We start from the raw sequence: 23,053 nt of genomic DNA, 5'->3' as shown, positions 1-23,053 counted from the left end.
AGAAATGCATGTCTTTCTTTCTTCTTCAGTAATCAACAACAAATAGAATGCTAAGCTTTTCGTGGAAAATAGTAGAATATAAGTCAGAGGAAGTCATACTCAAGTTGTATAGTGTTTTGGCCAGACTATGCCTTGAGTACTGTGCTCAGCTCAGGGTGCTGACACAAGGGAAGAGATGTGTATGGTGGGAGGGGAAGGAACTGGATTTTTTTTTTTAAAGATTGTTCCCTGTTTCACGCTCTACATCCAGTCTCTCTGGATATGACACAAAAGTTATCTTAAGTGGCATTATAACTCTTCTGTATTGCCTTTTAACTTGAATAGTAAAACTTGGGTTGCTCCATCATAGGCAATAAAAAGAGTTTTGCACTCAGGCATGAAGTGGGTGTGTTCTTGACATTCAGCACACGCTTTTGTTGAGACTTACAGAAGCACCAAAACAGAATAAATCAAGTGCTATATTGTGAGCTTTACTGAGAAGCCGCCAATAGAGGAGCGATCAGTTAGTACTTTGACGAGTTAGAATTGAGAGCATTATTCCCACTTTTGGAAGTAAAACAATAACATTTGGTTCAGCACTTTACCAATATTTTATTTAGATGTAAAAAAATCTGAAGTATTTAAATCAGGCATAGTTAATAAAGGAGAAACTGAGCTTGACAGAGAAAATACCATATATAGCTTTGTTTGTAACTTCAATTGGAGATTGAACAGTTCAACTCTTCACAGGGTATCTTCATCTGCAGTAAAACATATTTGTAGTAAAGGAGCAGGGATGACTTAACATTTGGCTTCTCTGTAGTTTGGACCATGGGAGAATGATGTTCTTGCAGAGAAGATTTACAAGGATGATACCAGAAACGCGAGGGTATACATAGGAAAGGATGAACAGACTGGGTCTCTTTTCCCTTGAAAAAAGAAGGCTGAGGGGTGACCTAATAGAGGTCTTTAAAATTATGAAAGGTTTTGATAGAGTGGATAGAGAGAGAATGTTTCCACTTGTGGGGAACAGCATAATTAGAGGCCATCAATACAAGATCGTCACCAAGAAATCCAATAGGGAATTCAGAAGAAAATTCTTTACCAAAAGAGTGGTGAGAATGTGAAACTCGCTACCACAGGGAGTGGTTGAAGCGAATAGTATATATGCATTTAAGGGGAGGCTAGACAAGCTTATAAGGGTTATGCTGATAGATTTAGATGAGGAAAGACGGGAGGAGGCTCGATTGGAGCATAAACGCCGGCATGGACTGGTTGGGCCGAATGGCCTGTTTCTGTGCTGTATATCCTATGTAATCCTATGTTTACATTGCTAACACCAGCTCCTTTATCCTGATGGCAACATCGTGGCTCAATGATTCTGCCATCAGGGTAAAGCTGTCAGTTCTGGCAATTTAAAAACGTAGGGGGAGAAATTTGATCACGCCTCATTTGGGGCAGTAACCCAGGCAGAGCAGGAATTTAAGCGCCTTGAAAAGCTTTGCGCCCTCTGCCCAGAAATTTGTCAGAATCGGGCAAGGAGCTGACAGAGGCGCTAAATCAGCCGTTGCACACCAAAGCTGGGGGGCCGATAACGGTACATTTTGCAGACCTATTGCGCATGCGCCAAACTCCAAGTCAAACCTGGCAACAGCCGAGTCTTAAAGGCACCCATTGAAGTTTTCAAAATCACTTGTTTTCAATCTGTATTGCTATGTCTGTCTGCCGCTGCAAACTCGGAGGCTCATGCTCGTGCTCTGTGTAAACATTGCACTGACTGTCACCTCCAAGGGAAGCGCTTCCTCATCCCTTTAAGTCGCCACCAGTTAACGACTCTGCAAGCCTGTACCGACTGTTGTTGCAGACATTGTCCTTGGCGGCTGTGAAATCAGGCGGCCGCACCAAATTTACCAACCGGGGTGCAAACGTGGGCGTTGTACCAGGAATACGTCATGATCGGAGAGAACATCAGCAGCCCACGCGCTGCTGGTTTGCACCCCTGGTGAGCCTCTACTAAATTTACGGTCAGGGTGCTAAACGCTGTGCTCCCAGTCAGTAACCTCACGCTCCCATTAATGCCCCCTCTGGCCGCTGACTGAGGCGTTAGACAACCGAAAATCCAGCCCGTAAGAGTTTCGCACAGACGTCACTGTCCTGCAATCTGAACTGTGAAGACACCTTTAAAGACTTTGCATTACACTGGAAATTGGAGATGTCGTGTGCATTCCCTCCATGTGCAACTGAATGAAGAAAATGTGCTTACTGTGAGAAGCCTAACTAACGTTCTTGAAAATGACTTTACCAATGTTGTAAATTATATGTTTTCTTCTAACCGTTTATTTTAAAGGTCAGTGAAGCAATGAACTAGTTGAAGTGATATTTTCTGTTGCATGTTCTTTACTTTTCTGCCACTTTAAAGGGAAAATTAAACGACAGTGACTAACATTAGATTCTCTCCCTTTATTGGTATGAATGCTTACAGTTTTTTATATTCCTTTGATCTGAGTCCTCTGTTCTCACTTAGTTAAGACACCTGGGTTGCTATGACAATGCTGGGGATTATAGACAATGTCATAAAGGTATGAAGCCCACACCCTCTATGATAACAGCCTTTTTTAAACTTAAAATTATGGCCTGGGGCCTGTAGACTTTAAACTGGAATTGTAAGCCTATTCTAACATTGCTTATGACATCATTTTCAACAGGATAAAGGCGATCATGCAAACAAACAATAGTTATATCTGTGAACACAGAGATCTCCAGTCAGAGAAACAGGGAGCATTGGAAATATTCCAAGTAATAAAAGTAGAGAAGATACGAATATTGCAATAAAAGAATTGACTACACCACTGGGGTTCATTCTCTCTTTAACTCATTCACTTGCAGTGATGCATATGGCACTTATCATTTCTGGGCCCTGAGTTCACATCCAACTCAGGAGAGATGGGATGAAAGTGTCCTCCGTTGGCTGTAAGGAAAAGAAAGACTTGCATTTATTTTGCGCCTTTCTTGACCTTGGAATATCCTCAGGTGCTTGCTTTACAGCTGTAATCTATTTGCTTCATGGGTTCTTTGCTTAAGGATTCACAGCAACACATTGCTATTAAAAACTAGTTGGTTTATTAACAAAGGTTTAACAATCACATTATCAGTTCATCCACGAGGCTCACAACCACCTGCCTCATCGTAGATTCCCCGAACCCAACTGGCTGGGGTTTTATTGAGCCTTCTGAACATTATGTAACTGGCTAAGCCACTCCCAACTCAACAGCTCTCATCATCATAGGCGGTCCCTCGAAACGAGGATGACTTGCTTCCATGACGAAAACGGATGAGTTCACAGGTGTTTCAATGATATTCCGGATCCCGAACTACATCCTGAAGTGTGGAAGATGCCTGTGCGTGGATTTTTTTTAATGTGTGGTGGCCGTTGCACACCAGCCACCACACGGGCTTGACAGAGCTAGGTCTTGGTCCAGTGGCAAGGATTAACCAAGACGACCGGAGACCAGCTATGCTGCACGGACCTAGTGCGCACACGTATCGCAGTGTGGGCTGGCCCTGGGCCACAGGTGCATACATTACAACAGCCGATTAAGTACTTTTGAAGTGTGATTACTGTTGTAATGTAGAATCCACTGTAAAGGTACTTTTATATTACAGGACTACAGCTGCTGGGAGACATGCAGCTCGTTCTCTGTCAAGCACACTTCATAGTGTAAATCGTTCCAGGGTTCAGAACCCATGCCATTCTCGACCAACAGAATGTGGGTCTACAAGTAGGGTGTTGAATTAAAGGAGTGGTTTCAGAAAGTAAAGCAGGGAGGCTGATTCAGCACTATCTGTGCAAGTACTGTAGAGGGGAATACCCACCTACCCTTGCCCCAGGACGTAAACCTAATCCCACCCTGATCCACTCTTGTAAGCAGCCTACAGCCGTTCCGCCTGAGGGTCCCTCAAGGCCCAGCAAAAATAATCTTTTTTCTTCAACTGTCAGCTCCAAAATGAGCCATTCTGCCTCCAGACAGGTAATCAATTTGCGCTGGGATTGATTACCTTAGTCTACTAAGTATTTGCAGCATTCAGAGAGCCTCAAAGGGATGCAGGTCGACTCTCAGCCAGTGAAGCCTTTCAAGAGTGCAATGAGCAGAATTTCCCAGGGCAGCCCTGGGAGCCAAACTGCCAGGTAAGCCCAACTCCCTCAAAATGCCCGCTTGACGGAGGTTCCAGGTGGAAGATTTGCCCAATGCCCCCTAGACCAGAATTTAAATGGCCAGGGCACATGAGGCAGAATTCTGACATAACTGGGTTGCATCCCAAATTCAGTCCCACCTCAGCCGAAATCCGCTCCAGGTCCAGCAATTTTAAGGCCCCGTGCTCTATTGCTCAATTACGTACTACTTTGAAAATAAATTTCACCAATTATATTTGCCAATATTCCTTCTGTTGCTCAGAAAGGACAGGCAAGCCTGGACATCTCTTCACCTGACGTGCACACAGGCACGCTTCCAGCAGTTAAGGCTCTGGTTGATTTTCCTATCGCTAACTCAGGGGTGATGAGGTCATTCACAGCTAACCTACCCTCTATAGCTGTAGTGCTCCCTCCTCTATGGCTCCCTCCTCTATGGCTCAGGGACATGGACCGTATACAGTAGAGACCTCAAATCACTGGAGAAATACCACCAACGATGTCTCCACAAGATCCTGCAAATCTCTTGGGAGAGCAAATGCACCAACGCCAGTGTTCTTGATTAGGCCAACATCCTCAGCATCAAAGCACTGACCACATTCGACCAAACGAATGTCTGTCCCACCTGTGACAGAGAATTTAATTCCCGTATTGGACTGTACAGTCACCTGAGAACTCACTTTTAGAGTGGAAGCAAGTCTTCCTCCATTTCGAGGGACTGCCTGTGATGATGACCATCACCCCAGCTGAGATCTGCTAACTCAACACAGGCCTGGAAAAAAACCTGGGTCTCCGGTGGCTGTACGTCTCAGCTACCACTGGATAGACTTCTGGGCTCAGGGGCAGCAAGGGCCTGCCCACACTGCGATATGTGTGCGCACTAGGTCCGTGCAGCAGAGCTGGTCTCCAGTCGTCCTGGTTAACCCTGGCCACTGGACCAAGACCTAGCTCTGTCAAACCCGTGTAGTGGCTGGTGTGCAACGGCCACCACACATTAAAAAAATCCACGCAGAGGCATCTTCCACACTTCAAGATGTTGTTTCGGATCTGGAATATTAGATCCTTCATTGAAACACCTGTGAACTCATCCCTCTTTGGCGTGGAAGCAAGTCAACCTCGTTTCGAGGAACTGCCTATGATGATGATGGATAGACTTACTGAGAACTGGAGGACACTGCTCTCTATTGCCTATCACAATAGGATCCTAGAACACTACACCACAGAGGGAGGCCATCTGGCCCATTGAGTCTGTGCTAGCCCTTTCGAAGAGCAATCTACAAGATGCACTGGAGCAACTCGCCAAGGCTTCTTCGGCTGCACCTCCCAAACCCGCGACCTCTACCACCTAGAAGGACAAGGGCAGCAGGCGCCTGGGAATCTCTCCCATCACCTGCAGGTTCCCCTCCTAGTTACACACCATCCTGACTTAAAAATATATTGCCGTTCCTTCATTGTTGCTGGGTCAGAATCCTGGAACTACCTCCCTAACAGCACTGTGGGAGTTCCTTCACCACAATGACTGCAGCGGTTCAAGAAGGCAGCTCACCACCACCTTCTCAAGGGCAATTAAGGATGGGCAATAAATGCTGACCTTCCCAGCGACGCCCACATCCTGGAACGAATAAAAAAAATCGATTTAGTCCCGCTCCCACTGGGAGCTTAATAACCCAATGTTTAGTTCATCTTCAAAATAATTCAGGTGAACTAGTATCCAACGAATAGAAGGTCAATAAATGGAGACTGTGAGATAAATGCAATGTTATAATAATAAACACAACGGCTCTTTCTAATTCATATCTGATGTTGCATAGCAACATAATTATTGCCTTGGTGTTGTACACTTTTAATGTAAAATTGGTCTAATTAAAAACACATATAATTACAGTTTATGTGCTAAGATTATGCATTGGTTGACATTTAATTTTAATTCAAAATATTAAAATTAATAATCCGGTCTATATTTTTAAAAAAATCAGTTCTTCACCAATGTGAAATGTAGGCTAGTTCCAACATGTTTCATATTTGTAACTGATAATTTGAGTGTCTGTGTATTTACAAGAAATGAGAGATTTCCGTCACTGCTTAACCCCTGCTAGAGTTTTTTTTAAAAACTTCATTGCCATATACTGGTTCACAAGCCTTTAAATCAACCACCAACGTACTTGCAGTTAACTGATGTTCTTTCTGGTACTTGACAGGATGCGTAGGAAGTTCTGCGCTTGAAGCCTATAGTGCAATTATCTCTATTTATTACATCACATGAAAACTTCAAGTCTGCCTTAATCTGCAGATAGGAATTTTTAAAAAATCACATGAAATGTAAATTTGCAGGGAGTTTTGGTGCTTCCTGTCATCCGATGTAAAAGGAAGCATACCTGTAACATTTAATGTGGGTCATTTTAAAGGAATTGCTTACACTGAGCATGAGGGAGAGACTCTGAGCGTGGGATTCAGCGTATTTTCCAATACAGACCGATTGTTCTGCAAGGGTCAAGGGTCATGCAATGGAAATACATAACCCTGCAGCAAACTGTTGTGCTTTAGGGAGGAAGCAAAACCAAAGGAGGCGCAGACGACATGTTTCCTTCATTAGTGAGGGGCACTCGTCATTTTGGGAAGGTGTAACGCCCAGAAAAGTTGTGTTTTTTAAAATTGAGAAACCTATCAAATCTCATCGTGCAGGTCAATACCAACGTTGAAAATTCATATTTTTTTAATATTTCAGTATGTAATTTCCTTTTCTTTGCCAATTTTCACCCCCTTGTCCTCCTTCCCCTTTTCCTGAAGACATTGATTCCTTGCTGCAGAATGGTTCCACAGCTCTCTCGCCCGAGTGGTCATTATTCATGTCTGACCCCTGACATTCCTTAAATCCTGCCACTTTGACCAGGTTTTTGATCATTTGCATCTCCTTTAATGGCTCAGTGTCAGATGTTTTTGTTAAAAATAATGCTTCTGTGAAGTGCCTTGGAATGTTTTATTATGTTATTTTTGTGTGGCTCAGTGGGTAGCACCCTCGCCTCTGACTCAGAAGGTTGTGTGTTCAAGTCCCACTCTAGAGAGAAAAAAAGACTTGTATTATTATAGTACCTTTCACGACCACCGGATGGCTCAAAACGCTTTACAGCCAATGAAGTACTTTTGGAGTGTTGTAATGTAGGAAACACGGCAGCCAGTTTGCACACAGAAAGCTCCCACACATAGCAATCTGATAATGACCAGATAATCTGTTTTTGTTATGTTGATTGAGGGATTAATGTTGGCCAAGACACCAGGGATAACTCCCCTGCTCTTCTTTGAAATAGCATCATGGGATATTTTACATGCACTTGGTTTAACGTCTCATCTGAAAGACGGCACCTCCAACAGTGCAGCACTCTCTCAGCGCTGCACTGGAGTGTCAGCCTAGATTTTTGTGCTCAAGTCCTTGGAGTGGGTCTCGAACCCACAATCTTCCGACTCAGAGGCACGAGTGCTACCCACTGAGCCACAGCTGACACTATACAGAGTAAGAGAGCCTCTGTGAATGTGAGGGGAGGAAGGAGAGAATCCTTCTCAGGTGAGAATGCTGTTCAGACAGCCTTTTGGAAAGTGCTGGACTAGTTGGCTGCTCTGTTGTATATATCTTCTTCTTCTTAAGGTCACTTATTTTCCTTATTTTTTTTTAGATTAAAAATCTATCAACCTTGAGGTAAAAGTGTATTTTAAATTAAGCAAAATGCACCATTCTTAAAGTAAAAATTCAATGTTTTCTGGGCAGGATGCCCCCACCATTTCATGTGTGAGTAAGTCAAGAGAAGTGTGGGCCAGTGTTTGGATGGAGAGCATACAATTCCAGTGATCTCTGATAGAAAGCTCACATGTCCAGGTGCTGGTTGAGGATAGGATCCAGTTTGGCTACCAAGATCGAATAGCCTCTCAACCGTCCTTCTCGAGGCTCAAGTATGGGTAGGTTCTTGCCAAGATAGAAGCAGCTTAAGATCGAATACAGCTGAGCCACGGAACTTACCTAAGTGACCGTTCTTTGTAGCATCAACTGTCTGGCTGTGCAGGTGTTAAGTTCCTGTCTGTGGATTGTTCTCAATTAAAAAGGTACCTGATCTCTCTAACATTGTGATAAATCTCCTTTACACACAGTTTTGTAGGAAACCACAGAATTGTGTGTTAGAAGAGATTAAACCATTTTAACGGTGCAAGGGCAGTCTTGTACATTTAACGAGGTGACGTGCAGTCAAAAGCCAATTGTTTGATCAAGGCAATGCAAAACCTCTACAAACGTCTGATACCCAGGAGCAGTAGAAAAAGGCTCCAAGTGTATCAGAATAACATTACATTGGTTTACCAGAATGATAGCCGAACCCCAAGGATTAAATTACGAGGAGAGATTAGAAACATAGAAACATAGAAAATAGGTGCAGGAGCAGGCCATTCAGCCCTTCTAGCCTGCACCGCTATTCAATGAGTTCATGGCTGAACATGAAACTTCAGTACCCACTTCCTGCTTTCACGCCATACCCCTTGATCCCCCGAGATTACACAAATTAGGGTTGCACTCCCTAGAATTTAGAAGGTTAAGAGGTGATTTGGTCGAAGTTCTCAAGATATTAAGGGGAACAGATAGGGTAGATAGAGAGAACTATCTCCACTGGTTGGGTTCTACACAAAATTGGTGGTAGAAGTTTGGAACTCTCATCCGCAAATGGCAATTTATGCTAGATCAATTGTTAATTTTAAATCTGAGATTGATAGATTTTTGTTAACCAAAGGTATTAAGGAATATGGGTAAAAAGCGGGTATATGGAGTTAGGCCGCAGATCAGCCATGATCTCATTGAATGGAGGAACAGGCTAGAGTGGCTAAATAGCCTACTCCTGCTCCAATGTTCCTATGTACTCCTCAAAGGGGACAGTTCTGGATTGAATAAATGTCATGCATTCAGGACATTTTCATCAGGAGACGAAACAGGATAATTCCGTAAACTGTCATATGAGATCCAATAGTGCAAGAAGGTAAGTATCATCACATTCATAAATATACTGTCAGGAGCTGAATTGTCTTTTTCAAGTGAACAATAAATATGCCTTCTGATTTTATTTTTTCCTGAATCTGTGTCAAGAAATTGGATGTGGTTAGCTGCAAGCAAATATGTATGTCAAAACCTCCCTCCAATCCTTCATAATCCAGAAACTTTGGGGTGGTAGCATTCTCAACTCTGAGTCAGAAGGTTGTAGGTTCAAGCCCCACTCCAGAGACTTGAGCCCATAATCTAGGCTGACACTGAGGGTGTGCTGCACTGTCGGAGATGCCGTTTTCCGAAGAAGAGCAGGGGAGTTCATCCCAGTGTCCTGACCAATATTTATCCCTCAACCAACACCTAAAAACAGATTATCTGGTCATAATCACATTGTTGTTTGTGGGGCCTTGCTGTGTGGAAATTGACTGCCCGTGTTTCCCACATTACAACAGTGACTACACTCCAAAAGTATTACATTGTCTGTAAAGCACTTTGGGCCATCCTGAGGTCGTGAAAGACAAGTTTTTTTCTTACTTGTTTCTTAATTAAATGAAAGAAAGAAAAATAATTTATGTGACCTCCAAACAGTAATAGGGATGTTGGGGAGGGCATCAAACAGGAAATTAGGGGTGCATGCAATAAAGGTGTAGCAGTTATAATGGGTGACTTTAATATGCACATAGATTGGGCTAGCCAAACTGGAAGCAATACGGTGGAGGAGGATTTCCTGGAGTGCATAAGGGATGGTTTTCTAGACCAATATGTTGAGGAACCAACTAGGGGGGAGGCCATCTTAGACTGGGTGTTGTGTAATGAGAGAGGATTAATTAGCAATCTCATTGTGCGAGGCCCCTTGGGGAAGAGTGACCATAATATGGTGGAATCCTGCATTAGGATGGAGAATGAAACAGTAAATTCAGAGACCATGGTCCAGAACTTAAAGAAGGGTAACTTTGAAGGTATGAGGCGTGAATTGGCTAGGATAGATTGGCGAATGATACTTAGGGGGTTGACTGTGGATGGACAATAGCAGACATTTAGAGACCGCATGGATGAATTACAACAATTGTACATTCCTGTCTGGCGTAAAAATAAAAAAGGGAAGGTAACTCAACCGTGGCTATCTAGGGAAATCAGGGATAGTATTAAAGCCAAGGAAGTGGCATACAAATTGGCCAGAAATAGCAGCGAACCTGGGGACTGGGAGAAATTTAGAACTCAGCAGAGGAGGACAAAGGGTTTGATTACCGCAGGGAAAATGGAGTACGAGAAGAAGCTTGCAGGGAACATTAAGGCGGATTGCAAAAGTTTCTATAGGTATGTAAAGAGAAAAAGGTTAGTAAAGACAAACGTAGGTCCCCTGCAGTCAGAATCAGGGGAAGTCATAACGGGGAACAAAGAAATGGCAGACCAATTGAACAAGTACTTTGGTTCGGTATTCACTAAGGAGGATACAAACAACCTTCCGGATATAAAAGGGGTCAGAGGGTCTAGTAAGGAGGGGGAACTGAGTCTTTATTAGTCGGGAAATTGTGTTGGGGAAATTGATGGGATTGAAGGCCGATAAATCCCCAGGGCCTGATGGACTGCATCCCAGAGTACTTAAGGAGGTGGCCTTGGAAATAGCGGATGCATTGACAGTCATTTTCCAACATTCCATTGACTCTGGATCAGTTCCTATGGAGTGGAGGGTAGCCAATGTAACCCCACTTTTTAAAAAAGGAGGGAGAGAGAAAACAGGGAATTATAGACCGGTCAGCCTGACCTCAGTAGTGGGTAAAATGATGGAATCAATTATTAAGTCATAGCAGTACATCTGGAAAATGGTGACATGATAGGTCCAAGTCAGCATGGATTTGTGAAAGGGAAATCATGCTTGACAAATCTTCTGGAATTTTTTGAGGATGTTTCCAGTAAAGTGGACAAAGGAGAACCAGTTGATGTGGTATATTTGGACTTTCAGAAGGCTTTCGACAAGGTCCCACACAAGAGATTAATGTGCAAAGTTAAAGCACATGGGATTGGGGGTAGTGTGCTGACGTGGATTGAGAACTGGTTGTCAGACAGGAAGCAAAGAGTAGGAGTAAACGGGTACTTTTCAGAATGGCAGGCAGTGACTAGTGGGGTGCCGCAAGGTTCTGTGCTGGGGCCCCAGCTGTTTACATTGTACATTAATGATTTAGACGAGGGGATTAAATGCAGTATCTCCAAATTTGCGGATGACACTAAGTTGGGTGGCAGTGTGAGCTGCGAGGAGGATGCTATTAGGCTGCAGAGTGACTTGGATAGGTTAGGTGAGTGGGCAAATGCATGGCAGATGAAGTATAATGTGGATAAATGTGAGGTTATCCACTTTGGTGGTAAAAACAGAGAGACAGACTATTATCTGAATGGTGACAGATTAGGAAAAGGGAAGGTGCAACGAGACCTGGGTGTCATGGTACATCAGTCATTGAAGGTTAGCATGCAGGTACAGCAGGCGGTTAAGAAAGCAAATGGCATGTTGGCCTTCATAGCGAGGGGATTTGAATACAGGGGCAGGGAGGTGTTGCTACAGTTGTACAGGGCCTTGGTGAGGCCACACCTGGAGTATTGTGTACAGTTTTGGTCTCCTAACTTGAGGAAGGACATTCTTGCTATTGAGGGAGTGCAGCGAAGATTCACCAGACTGATTCCCGGGATGGCGGGACTGACCTATCAAGAAAGACTGGATCAACTGGGCTTGTATTCACTGGAGTTCAGAAGAATGAGAGGGGACCTCATGGAAATGTTTAAAATTCTGACGGGTTTAGACAGGTTAGATGCAGGAAGAATGTTCCCAATGTTGGGGAAGTCCAGAACCAGGGGTCACAGTCTGAGGATAAGGGGTAAGCCATTTAGGACCGAGATGAGGAGAAACTTCTTCACCCAGAGAGTGGTGAACCTGTGGAATTCTCTACCACAGAAAGTAGTTGAGGCCAATTCACTAAATATATTCAAAAGGGAGTTGGATGAAGTCCTTACTACTCGGGGGATCAAGGGTTATGGCGAGAAAGCAGGAAGGGGGTACTGAAGTTTCATGTTCAGCCATGAACTCATTGAATGGCGGTGCAGGCTAGAAGGGCTGAATGGCCTGCTCCTGCACCTATTTTCTATGTTTCTATGTTTCTATGTAATCACCATTAAGATGGGAAACTTATGTCCTTATTCAGCAGTCAAAGTAGGGAACTTACACGCATGTAAAGATCAATGCTGGGGCTGGTACTCAACGTATGTTTGGCTCTGGCCGCGGTAGTGTACTTGCTGACTGTAATTGCAATGTGCTGTCCTGGCATAGCATTGCAAGTTGACAAGTACAACATTCAAACTGCAGCCAGAACCAAACACAAGAGTGGTACGAGTCCAGCGACAGAATCACGAGTACGTATTTGCATTTTCCATTCTATACTGGTGTCCCACAGGCCTCACTCCTGCCCCTGACCTGCTTCTCCAGCTCCCTTGAATATATAGCAAAGTCCTTGCTCTGTGGGAAGTGCCGACATGAGTTAGCACAGCTCCCTCGAGAGCAGTACATTTATTTCATATGCACTGGACCTTCCACTGACTGCCACTGTTGCACACTGACATAGTCAGGGACCAGGACAGGAGGACTGAGAGTTAGATTACTCTTTAAAATGGAACTCAGCACCTTTTCTTCCAGGGAATGCACTTTTATGTAAGGATTGGAAAGCAAAGCTGGATCGCGCTTTAAACATTTGGGGCAGGGTGGGGCGTGTGGGGGGATTTTAACTGGCAGTGGGTTTCAGGCGGCAAACCACTGGTTTCAGTTAGTTCGCCATCAGCCCGCGGCAGTTTGAGGCCACGGCGATTTAAATGGCGTGGACATGTATCACCACTTGCATCTGGGCACTTTCTCTCTCATAGAACTTTGGTCAGCTGTCTGCACATAACACGCGTGAGTGAATGTGGACCCTGGGTCAACACTGGGCGTCAGCACGGAGAAACACTGACAGGTTCCCTGGGCCAACACGGGACACAGTTGTGTGCACCAGGCCACATCTGCAGGTATTAGCAAGTTTAGCGCTAATATTAGAATTTACCTTTGGGGGGTAGGGGTGTGTGTGGTGGTCGTCAGGTTTAATTGGGTCAAAGCCTAAAATCAGTTCGGCTTAACAATCAATGAACAAGACTGGCCAAAACTGCAACATCTGGAAGAATTTAAGTGCACTTATTGAATCCAGTGCCATCAATAATGTATAATCAATAGAGATCTTAAATCAGACAGAATAATCAGCTGGGGTCAAATGTCAAGCTCTTTTTAGGCAATTTAACACCAAATTATTACTTAAATGATTAACAATTGCTTTAAAAATAGCTCCCTGTTCAATAAGCCTGACATTTCCATCGTTATAAATTTATTTTTGGAAGTTTCCAGTTTGGATGAGGCCAGTCAGTGTGAGCCTGACTAAGCTGTATATTTTAATAGGAAGATCAAACTGTGAAAGCATTTCATTTCAATTTGTTTTTCATGACTCAGCCTTTATTTTTCCTCAATAAGAACCTCTCACAGCCCTGTAAACTGCCTCCTATGTTAGGACCATCAGGAGGGACACCTCCAAGCTTTTAGCATTCTGCTGAGCCACGTAGGGTTACACTTTTGCCACTGTCGGTGGCATTAGGGTTCGAGTTTTGATAGTTGCTTTGCTCATGATAAAAAAATGTATTGGAAATCTTACTGTAATAACTAATAATAAATACTTCATAAGAACCGGAAGCGATGATCCCATAAATTTTTTTTGGTGCCCCACGGCTCATTCAAAATAATGCGTTTGTGTGGTTTTTCCTATTTAAAAGCCGGGGAGCGGTGAGCCGGTGAGCCAGTGAGTCTGTGAGCCGGAGCTGGTGAGCCGGTGAGCCGGTGAGCAGTGAGCCCTTGAGCCTGTGAGCCGGAGCCGGTGAGCCGGTGAGCCTGTGAGCCGGTGAGTCTGTGAGCCTGTGAGCCGGAGCCGGTGAGCCGGTGAGCAGTGAGCCCTTGAGCCTGTGAGCCGGAGCCGGTGAGCCGGTGAGCGGTGAGTCGGTGAGCAATGAGCCGGCTGCGGAGGAGCTGCAGAGCATTGCGTACCCATGCAGCTTAAAGGGAACATTGTCCAAAAGTGGATTAAACAACTTTAAAAAAATGAAAAACAGACTTTAGGAGGCTAATTTGACTGAACAAGCACAATGGGGACTGACGAGAATGGGTGGAATGCAGTTTTACACCTTGCCCAATTTTATTTTCCACTGAAATGAACTGAGAGTAAAATCGGGCGGAGTGTAAATCGGGCAGACGATCCAATCAGATCAGTTTTCCACCGGGCGGGTTATATTTTTCTGATGTCTGGTTTACATTTTTAAGGAAAAGCAAGACTACAATTTGTAAAAGACCAGTAACATAACCACTATGCTATCACTTCCTCAGAGTCTAGTGGAGCAATCATGGATGATTGCCCTCCCCAACATGGGAGCACTACAAATTTTAGTGTCCCTTAGACCGTCTTGCCTAAGGTCAGCGAACTCAGTGTAAAGTGAAGATTGAATCTGAGGTCCTCCTAGCCTGCAGAGCTCAGCGACTCACCAGCTTAACCATGGGAATAACGACACACAGTTAAATGAAAAGGACAGAGTCCAGCAAGCATATGACTAAGCCACACAGACCAGAAGGTTTGACTTCTGGTCCTTGGCAGCAAGAATTAGACAATTAGCCGCAGAGCCCCTGGGTGGGGAGAGGAAAGATATAGCTGGTTTCCACTCTCCGGGACCACTGCTGGAATGGGTGTGGGACAGAATTGAACTTGGTACAGCCTGTTGAGACTCATTGTCAAGGCTCATAAAAAGAAAAAAGAAAGACTTGCATTTATATAGCGCCTTTCATGACCACCGGATGTCTCAAAGCGCTGCAAAGCCAATTAAGTACTTTTGGAGTGTAGTCACTGTTGTAATGTGAGAAATGCGGCAGCCAATTTGCACACAACAAGCTCCCACACACAGCAAAGTGATAATGACTAGATAATCGTTTTTTGTTATGTTGATTGAAGGATAAATATTGGCCAGGACACTGGGGATAACTCCCCTGCTCTTCTTCAAAATAGTACCATGGGATCTTTTACGTTCATCTGAGAGAGCAGATGGGGCCTCGGTTTAGTGTCTCATCTGAAAGGCAGCACCTCCGACAGTGCAATGCTCCCTCAGCACTGCACTGGAGTGTCAGCCTTGGTTTATGTGCTCAAGTCCCTGGGGTGGGACTTTGAACCCACTGCCTTCTGACTCAGAGGGTTGTGGGTTCAAGTCCCACTCATTCATAAATGGATGAACACAAAAAGCAAATACTGCGGACGCTGGAAATCTGAAACACATGAAGAATATTCACATGGATGTGGTGCGGGAGGGTGACTGTGGAACTGTACGGGAAATGTTACGATTTAATGCTCCCACGCAGAGCTTGGCTTAACTAGAGCCCACGTTGGGAATTTGGGCACAGAGGTTTCATCTGTACACACGTCAGCTATCATTGCCTACATTGCTATCATTGTATAAACCAGCTGGTGCACACAATTGTCACCATGTACACCAGTTTCCTGTTCCCGGAGCAACTGTCAGGATATCCGAAGCCCTTGATTGTGAGACCACATTCACAAAAGGCGATTCCTTTGTGAAGTCAATGGGCAAATTTGGCAGTGCTTTGCTTGCAGTGCCACTCTTGTGTCAGAGCGCGGTACAGGGAATTGGCCCTGGAGGTCAAAGTGCTCAATGTGCAGTGCCCCGTTTTGCGATAGGTCACTGGAAGATCAGGAGCGTAGTGAATTGGCAGCAGGGTCAAGTGAAGCTCTACACAGGAAGTGGAGCCTCCCAGCATATACCCTATTATTACAGCTTATCAAGAAATGATCTGCAGTTGATTACCAGGAAGTTCTGGATCCTGTAAGGAGGAAGATTTCATCTGTTTGTTTTCAGAGCGAAATTGTAAATACATTTATAAGGAACCTGGTTATGACTTTGGTACAAAGAGATTATTTCTCTTAAACTTTAGATTTTATTACTGTCTTCTAAGAGCTGAACAGCATTAATGTTAGTCTGAAAATACCATTGTTTCTACTACTATGTTTTACAGGATTATTGCAGGTAAACATCCTGCATATATCGGCACATCAGATAAGCAACGGAAGCAAGGGAGACCCGTAATCCCCCGGCACATGTGGCCTCTGTTAGAGGTTATTGTGGGAATGAGGTAGCTACATTTCTTTTTAAGTATAAGAACTATGGAAAATAAATAAAACCATTTTATTTTTCTTGCTAGAGTTGATTAAAAAAAAACCACGATTTCCCTGCATCAGATAGGGGCACAAAACCTCATGGGGTAAATGTTCAACTTCACTGCCTGAGCAATGCTAGTGTGTAATCCAACGGGTAAAAATTGGACACATTACAGCCCAGGCGGGTAGGTTGAAAATGACCCCTTCCCCCAACAACCACCCTCTCCCTCCCCCTTTCCCCCACCCCATCCACCCCCGGCAATGGATCTCTGCTATTCTAAACCCTAAACTAGGTCAAGCCAATGCTTAACACACCATCCGAGGAAAGAGATGTAGACGATTCAAAAGAAGCTGGAGGAAGCAGGGAAACACCAGAGTGTTGGAAAGTTTCACTCTAAGGCCAGCAAAAAACTCACCGAGGTCGCGAAAGACCAGGAAGATTGGAAAAAGACAGCAAAGAGCAACACAGATATCAAACAAACATAGGAAACATCACAGAATCTGTGAGTCTTGCAAATGAATTATGATAGCTGCCAATTCTGTGCACCCCGGTGGGATACACCAGTACATGTGCAGAAGGTATTTGTCTGTGCGTTAAATAGCCAACTAGTTTCCAGCTGGCTCCAACACACCTGCTATCCAGCCAATAATAGAAGTGCTGTTCCAGACCAATTCAGCCCAATTGAACAACTGTAAAATCCTAGTCCTAGTAGGATATTGCCTCCACTCATGTGTGAAACAAAATATCTGTTCAAGCTCCCAGGATTAATGGGGAAAGAAACTCCATACCACCCTGGGTGGTACTGAGCTGTTGACGCCAGGTCCCAGGTTTAATCTGTGAGCTGTGCTGAGTTAGCTGATATGGACCAGGCCAGCAGTGCTATAAATGGCCTTCGTGGCCCTGGGTTTGCAGGCACAAAGTTAACCTGATCCTGATTGCTAACTAGTGACCCCTGTTTCAATGTACTCAAGAGCAAACGTTGGATGAAGAAAGAAAAGAAAGACTTGCATTTATATAGCGCCTTTCACAACCACCGGACATCTCAAAGCGCTTTACAGCCAATGAAGTATTTTTGGAGTGTAGTCACTGTTGTAATGTGGGAAATGAGGCAGCCAATTTGTGCACAGCAAGCTCCCACAAGAGCAATGTGATAATGACCAGATAAACTGTTTTTTTGTTATGTTGATTGAGGAATGAATATTAGCCAGGACACCAGAGATAACTCCCCTGCTCTTCTTCAAAATAATGGCATAGAATTTTTTATGTCTACCTGAGAGGGCCTCGGTTTAACGTCTAATCCGAAAGACGGCACTACCGACATTGCAGTACTCCCTCAGCACTGCACTGGTGTTTCAGCCTAGATTTATGTGCTCAAGTTCCTGGAGTGGGATTTGAACCCACGAGCTTCTGACTCAGAGGCAAGTGTGCTACCGACTGAGGCACAGCTGACACTCCAGTGTTGACACAGAAGGCAGCATTGGGCTTGGCTGTGATGCCCCGCAGGGAAGAATAGCCTGAAAATGCACAGTCCAGATCCCTACAGGAAGAATAGATAGTTGGGCATGGAACTGGTGGCCTGCTGGGTTTATTATTCGTTCCGGGATGTGGGCGTCGCTGGCAAGGCTAGCATTTATTGCCCATCCCAAATTGCCCTTGAGAAGGTGGTGGTGGGCCGCCTTCTTGAACTGCTGCAGTCCGTGTGGTGAAGGTACTCCCACAGTGCTGTTAGAGAGAGAGTTCCAGGATTTTGGCTCAGTGGTGGTATGTAACTTGGAGGGGAACTTGCAGGTGATGGTGTTCCCATGCGCCTGCTGCCCTTGTCCTTTTAGGTGGTAGAGGTCACGGATTTGGGAGGTGCTGCCGAAAAAGTCTTGGTGAATTTCCTTTTAACTATAAACCAGCTAGAGTTAAACACCCTGAATAAATTCTTTAAGTATATATCTACGCGTACACACACATCAATGTCGTTCTCTACAATTGAAAAAGATTGCAGGAGTTTTAAAAAACTTGGGCTCGAATTTCCCCAAAACCCGCCAGCGCCCGATTGCCACCCAAAGAACTGCTAAGGCTGGGAAGATTATTGCCGGCGAAAAATTTCCGAAAAAAATTTTTTAAACCCGCCCAGCGAAAAATATGGGCCTTGCACCCCCAAAAAAGTGCAATTTCGGCTAGATTGGGCAGCGCCTAAAGAAAATGGCCAATAAATTAAAAAATCTATAAAAATTTACATCGAGGCTGCGGGTTGGGCCTAACACGAGAAAAAGAATAAAAATAATTTTTCTAAAAACCTAACTAAAAAAAAATCAAAAAACCTTACCAACACACTTTCAAATTAAATCACCCCAACAGATATTGAAAATAAATAGTAAAAAAAACAATCACTTACCTTTTTCTTGCAGACCTACTTACCTAGCGCCCAGCTCCGCTGATCCTCGTGGGCGGTTTAAACAATTTTTTTTCCATACTTACCTACGGGTCCCCGCTCAGCCAAATATCACGCCAGGACGATCTGTGGACGGTGCACGCCGATGGTCCATTCTCCAGCGGTACTTCCAAACCGCTGACGTACCTCAGGTAGGAAATGACCACTCACCTCACAAAGAGTCAGGATAAATGGTTCATTCTCGGGTTGGCAATCAGTAACTAGTAGGGTGTCGCAGGGATCAGTGCTGGGACCCCAACTATTTACAATCTATATTAACGACTTGGAAGAAGGGACTGAGTGTAACGTAGCCAAGTTTGCTGACGATACAAAGATGGGAGGAAAAGCAATGTGTGAGGAGGTCACAAAAAATCTGCAAAAGGATATAGATAGGCTAAGTGAGTGGGCAAAAATTTGGCAGGTGGAGTATAATGTTTGAAAGTGCACTTTGGCAGAAAAAAATCAAAAAGCAAGTTATTATTTAAATGGAGAAAGATTGCAAAGTGCTGCAGTACAGTGGGACCTGGGGTACTTGTGCATGAAACACAAAAGGATAGTATGCAGGTACAGCAAGTGATCAGGAAGGCCAATGGAATCTTGGCCTTTATTGCAAAGGGGATGGAGTATAAAAGCAGGGAAGTCTTGCTACAGTTATACAGGTGAGGCCACACCTGGAATACTGCGTGCAGTTTTGGTTTCCATATTTATGAAAGGATATACTTGCTTTGAAGGCAGTTCAGAGAAGGCTCACCGGAGATGAGGGGGGTTGACTTATGAGGAAAGGTTGGGTAGGTTGGGCCTCCACTCATTGGAATTCAGAAGAATGAGAGGTGATCTTCTTGAAACGTATAAGATTATGAGAGGACTTGGCAATGTGGATGCAGAGAGGATGTTTCCACTGATAGTGGAGACTAGAACTAGAGGGCATGATCTTAGAATAAGGGGTCGTCCATTTAAAATTGAGATAAGGAGAAATTTCTTCCCTCAGAGGGTTGTGAATTTGTGGAATTCACTGCCTCTGAGAGTTGTGGAAGCCCGGGACATTGAACAAATTTAAGACAGAAATAGTTTATTAAACGATAAGGGAATAAGGGGTTATGGGGAGCAGGCAGGGAAGTGGACATGAGTCCATGATCGGATCAGCCATGATCGTTTTAAATGGCGGAGCAGGCTCGAGGGGCAATATGGCCTACTCCTATTTCTTATGTTCTTATGTTGGTTATTGTCCAAATAGGCTACTACCACTTAAATATGCCCTGGTTGCCTGTTCCATGCCCTGGTTGCCTGTTCCAATGCATATGGAATATCTCACTGCACTGTTTGGTAAAAAGCAGACTTCCCTCAACTAAAAACAGATTATCTGGCTATCCATTTGCTTTTTCTGGGGCCTTGCAGTGCACTCTGTAGCTGCTGTGTTTTCTCAGTCTGTTTGCCGGTAAGAGAAATAGCTTTTAATGTTGACACACATTCGATGGAACTTTCAGTTTCGGTGGGGTTGGAAATCAAGCATCAATGGATCGGCTGCCCATTACACACCCTGCTATTAACCACAATGGAGAGGGAAATCGGGGGGAAGAGGGGCTGTATAATGGGGTGCACCCTTGCTGATATTGAATGTTTGCCCCAGGGTGAATAACCTTGACTTTCAATCAAAGAACAGGTTTGGATCAAACACATTTAGCTTCTTAGTTGCTGTGCCTATTGAATGCCTGAGACAACTGATTGTTGACGGAGTCATTCTGCAGGAAAATTCTTGCACGTGACACCTTATCATGTCTGTCCGAAACATCTTAAAGCACTTCACACGAAATTAATTACTTTGGAATGCAATCACTGCTGTTATGTGTGCAAGGCTGTGGTTCATGCGATTAAGTGACTGGGGCCCAGAAGAGGCGAGGGCCCAGGGGCAGCACGGGCCAGCCCACACTGCGAAATGTGTGCATGCTAAGTCTGTGCAGCAGAGCTGGTCTCCAATCATCTTGGTTAATCCTTGCCACTGGACTAAGACCTAGCTCTGTCAAGCCCGTGTGGTGGCTGGTGTGCAACGGCCACCACACTTTAAAAAAATCCACGCACAGACATCTTCCATCCTTCAAGATGTAGTTCAGGACCTGGAATATTAGGTCCTTCATTGAAACACCTGTGAACTCATCCCTTTTTGTCATGGAAGCAAGTCATCCTCGTTTCAAGGGACTGTTTATGATGATGACGATGATGATGTGTGCAAATATGGCAGACATCTTGATCATACAGCAAGACCCACAATAAGATGAATGACCAATCGATTTGTTTGTTGGTGGCATTGGTTGAGGGAGGAAAATTGACCAGAGAATGAGGAAGGGCTTCTTTGAATAGTGCCAATGAATCTTTTACATCCACATCAATCGAACCATAGTTCAATGAGGAGAAATTTCTATTCCCAGAGGGTTGTAAATCTGTGGAATTCACTGCCTCAGAAAGCTGTGGATGCTGGGACATTGAATAAATTTAAGACAGATATAGACAGTTTCTTAAACGATAAGGGGATAAGGGGATATGGGGAGCTGGAGGGGAAGTGGAGCTGAGTCCATGATCAGATCAGCAGGCTCGATGGCCTACTCTTGTTCCTATTTCTTATGTTCTTATGTTCTTAATGCAGCATTGCCTCAATACTGCACTATATTCTATGACCAAGTTCTGGAATGGGGCTTAAGCAAGAGTTACATGTGATATGACTAAATATCCCACACAATAGTCTAACTCATGGAAAACCTGTTTATGGAATACAACCAGTCAAGGTTCAATAATATGGTTTGCAAAGTTAGATTGATATTATGCAGCTTTAAATTTATTAACCTTTGGAAAGGAGGGGGTAGTCAGGAAGTTTTTGTCTGAAGTTATTTATCTGCTTCAGGAGATTAAATTGTTTTGGAAGAGTCCCTGACAAGCTCTGGCTGTCCTTCCAAATAACTTGGCCCCAGCTTGATCAGATAACTGATGAGAAACTATATTAATCTTAATAAAATGTCAGTGTACAGATAACGGACTTAGGGGCAACATTTTATCCTCTTTCTTTTCTCTCTTGACAAACAGGATTGATGTCGAAATGTGGCTACTTGGGCAGGAGTGGCCATTATCTAACTCTTTGGCATAAGTCCCAACCATGAGCATTAGGATGTTATTCAATTGTGTAAGAGACACTGCATTGACACCTAGGGGGAGAAATTGATGTCATTTGCGCCTCCTGACGGGGCAGGGGTAACGACTTTACACCCGGGCGCAACGCTGCTAACGACTCCCGCTAAATTCCACGGGAGGTAAGCGGCAGCGGTAACCGGTAGCGCCCCGCGCCGCTGCACTAGCGAGGACGATGTCATCACCGTGCGCAGTGACTTGTTTTCACCCCGGATCAGAAATTCGGGCGCGGCCCCTGAAGCTGCGCCGGGCAATGATACAACAGCTTCAGGGATCACGTGCATGGGGGTTGGCCGCTCGTGGGGCACTTGTTAAAGGGGAGGTGGTGTGCACGGAAGAAAAAATTGGCTGACTTACCTGTCACGGCCCATTGCGTCCTTCAACGCGTGGTCCGTGCCGCGATCTGGCAGCCCGGCACTCCACTTGAGTGGTCCAGGTAGGGCCCCGCAGAGCTGGAGCTTGGCTCTCCCCTTTAATGAAGGGGAGGGCCCCTTCTATGTGGTCACGCTATGCGTCCCAGTGCTGCGCCCTGCTTACTTTGCTGCCACCCTGTTAGCGCCCCACAGAGGAAGTGGAGCGCGATATTTTGCGCTTCACTTCCTTTCGGGGGCGGTAACCCCAATTCCGCTAGTGGGGCGGGTCTTTCACACCTGGCGCAGGAACTCCCGCTTCGTGGCTGTTACTGCCCCCAAACGGGCGCTATGCAATATCCCCCCCCCCCGCCCCCCCCCCCGCCAATGTTCACGTGTGGAGCCATTGGATGGAAATTGGGGTCGTGCGCTTCACTTCCTGTTGGGGCGGTATCCGGGGCGCTACTTGGGCGGGATCGGTAACGCTATGCGGCTTCTCCATGGAGCGCTGGCGCGTTTCAACACCCCTCCCCAGCTGTTAAAGGGGAGGGCCGCTTTGCACTGTGCCGGATCTCGGATGGGCTCCACTGGGCCACCAGGGCGGCTGGCGTGGTGCCGTAGCTGCAGCCCAGCACCCAAACGGAGTGCCGGGCTGC

This window comes from Pristiophorus japonicus, chromosome 18 (genome assembly GCF_044704955.1).
Source record: "Pristiophorus japonicus isolate sPriJap1 chromosome 18, sPriJap1.hap1, whole genome shotgun sequence".
Taxonomy (NCBI): domain Eukaryota; kingdom Metazoa; phylum Chordata; class Chondrichthyes; family Pristiophoridae; genus Pristiophorus; species Pristiophorus japonicus.
The sequence above is the reverse complement of the archived record's forward strand: the minus strand, read 5'-3'. Positions refer to the sequence as shown.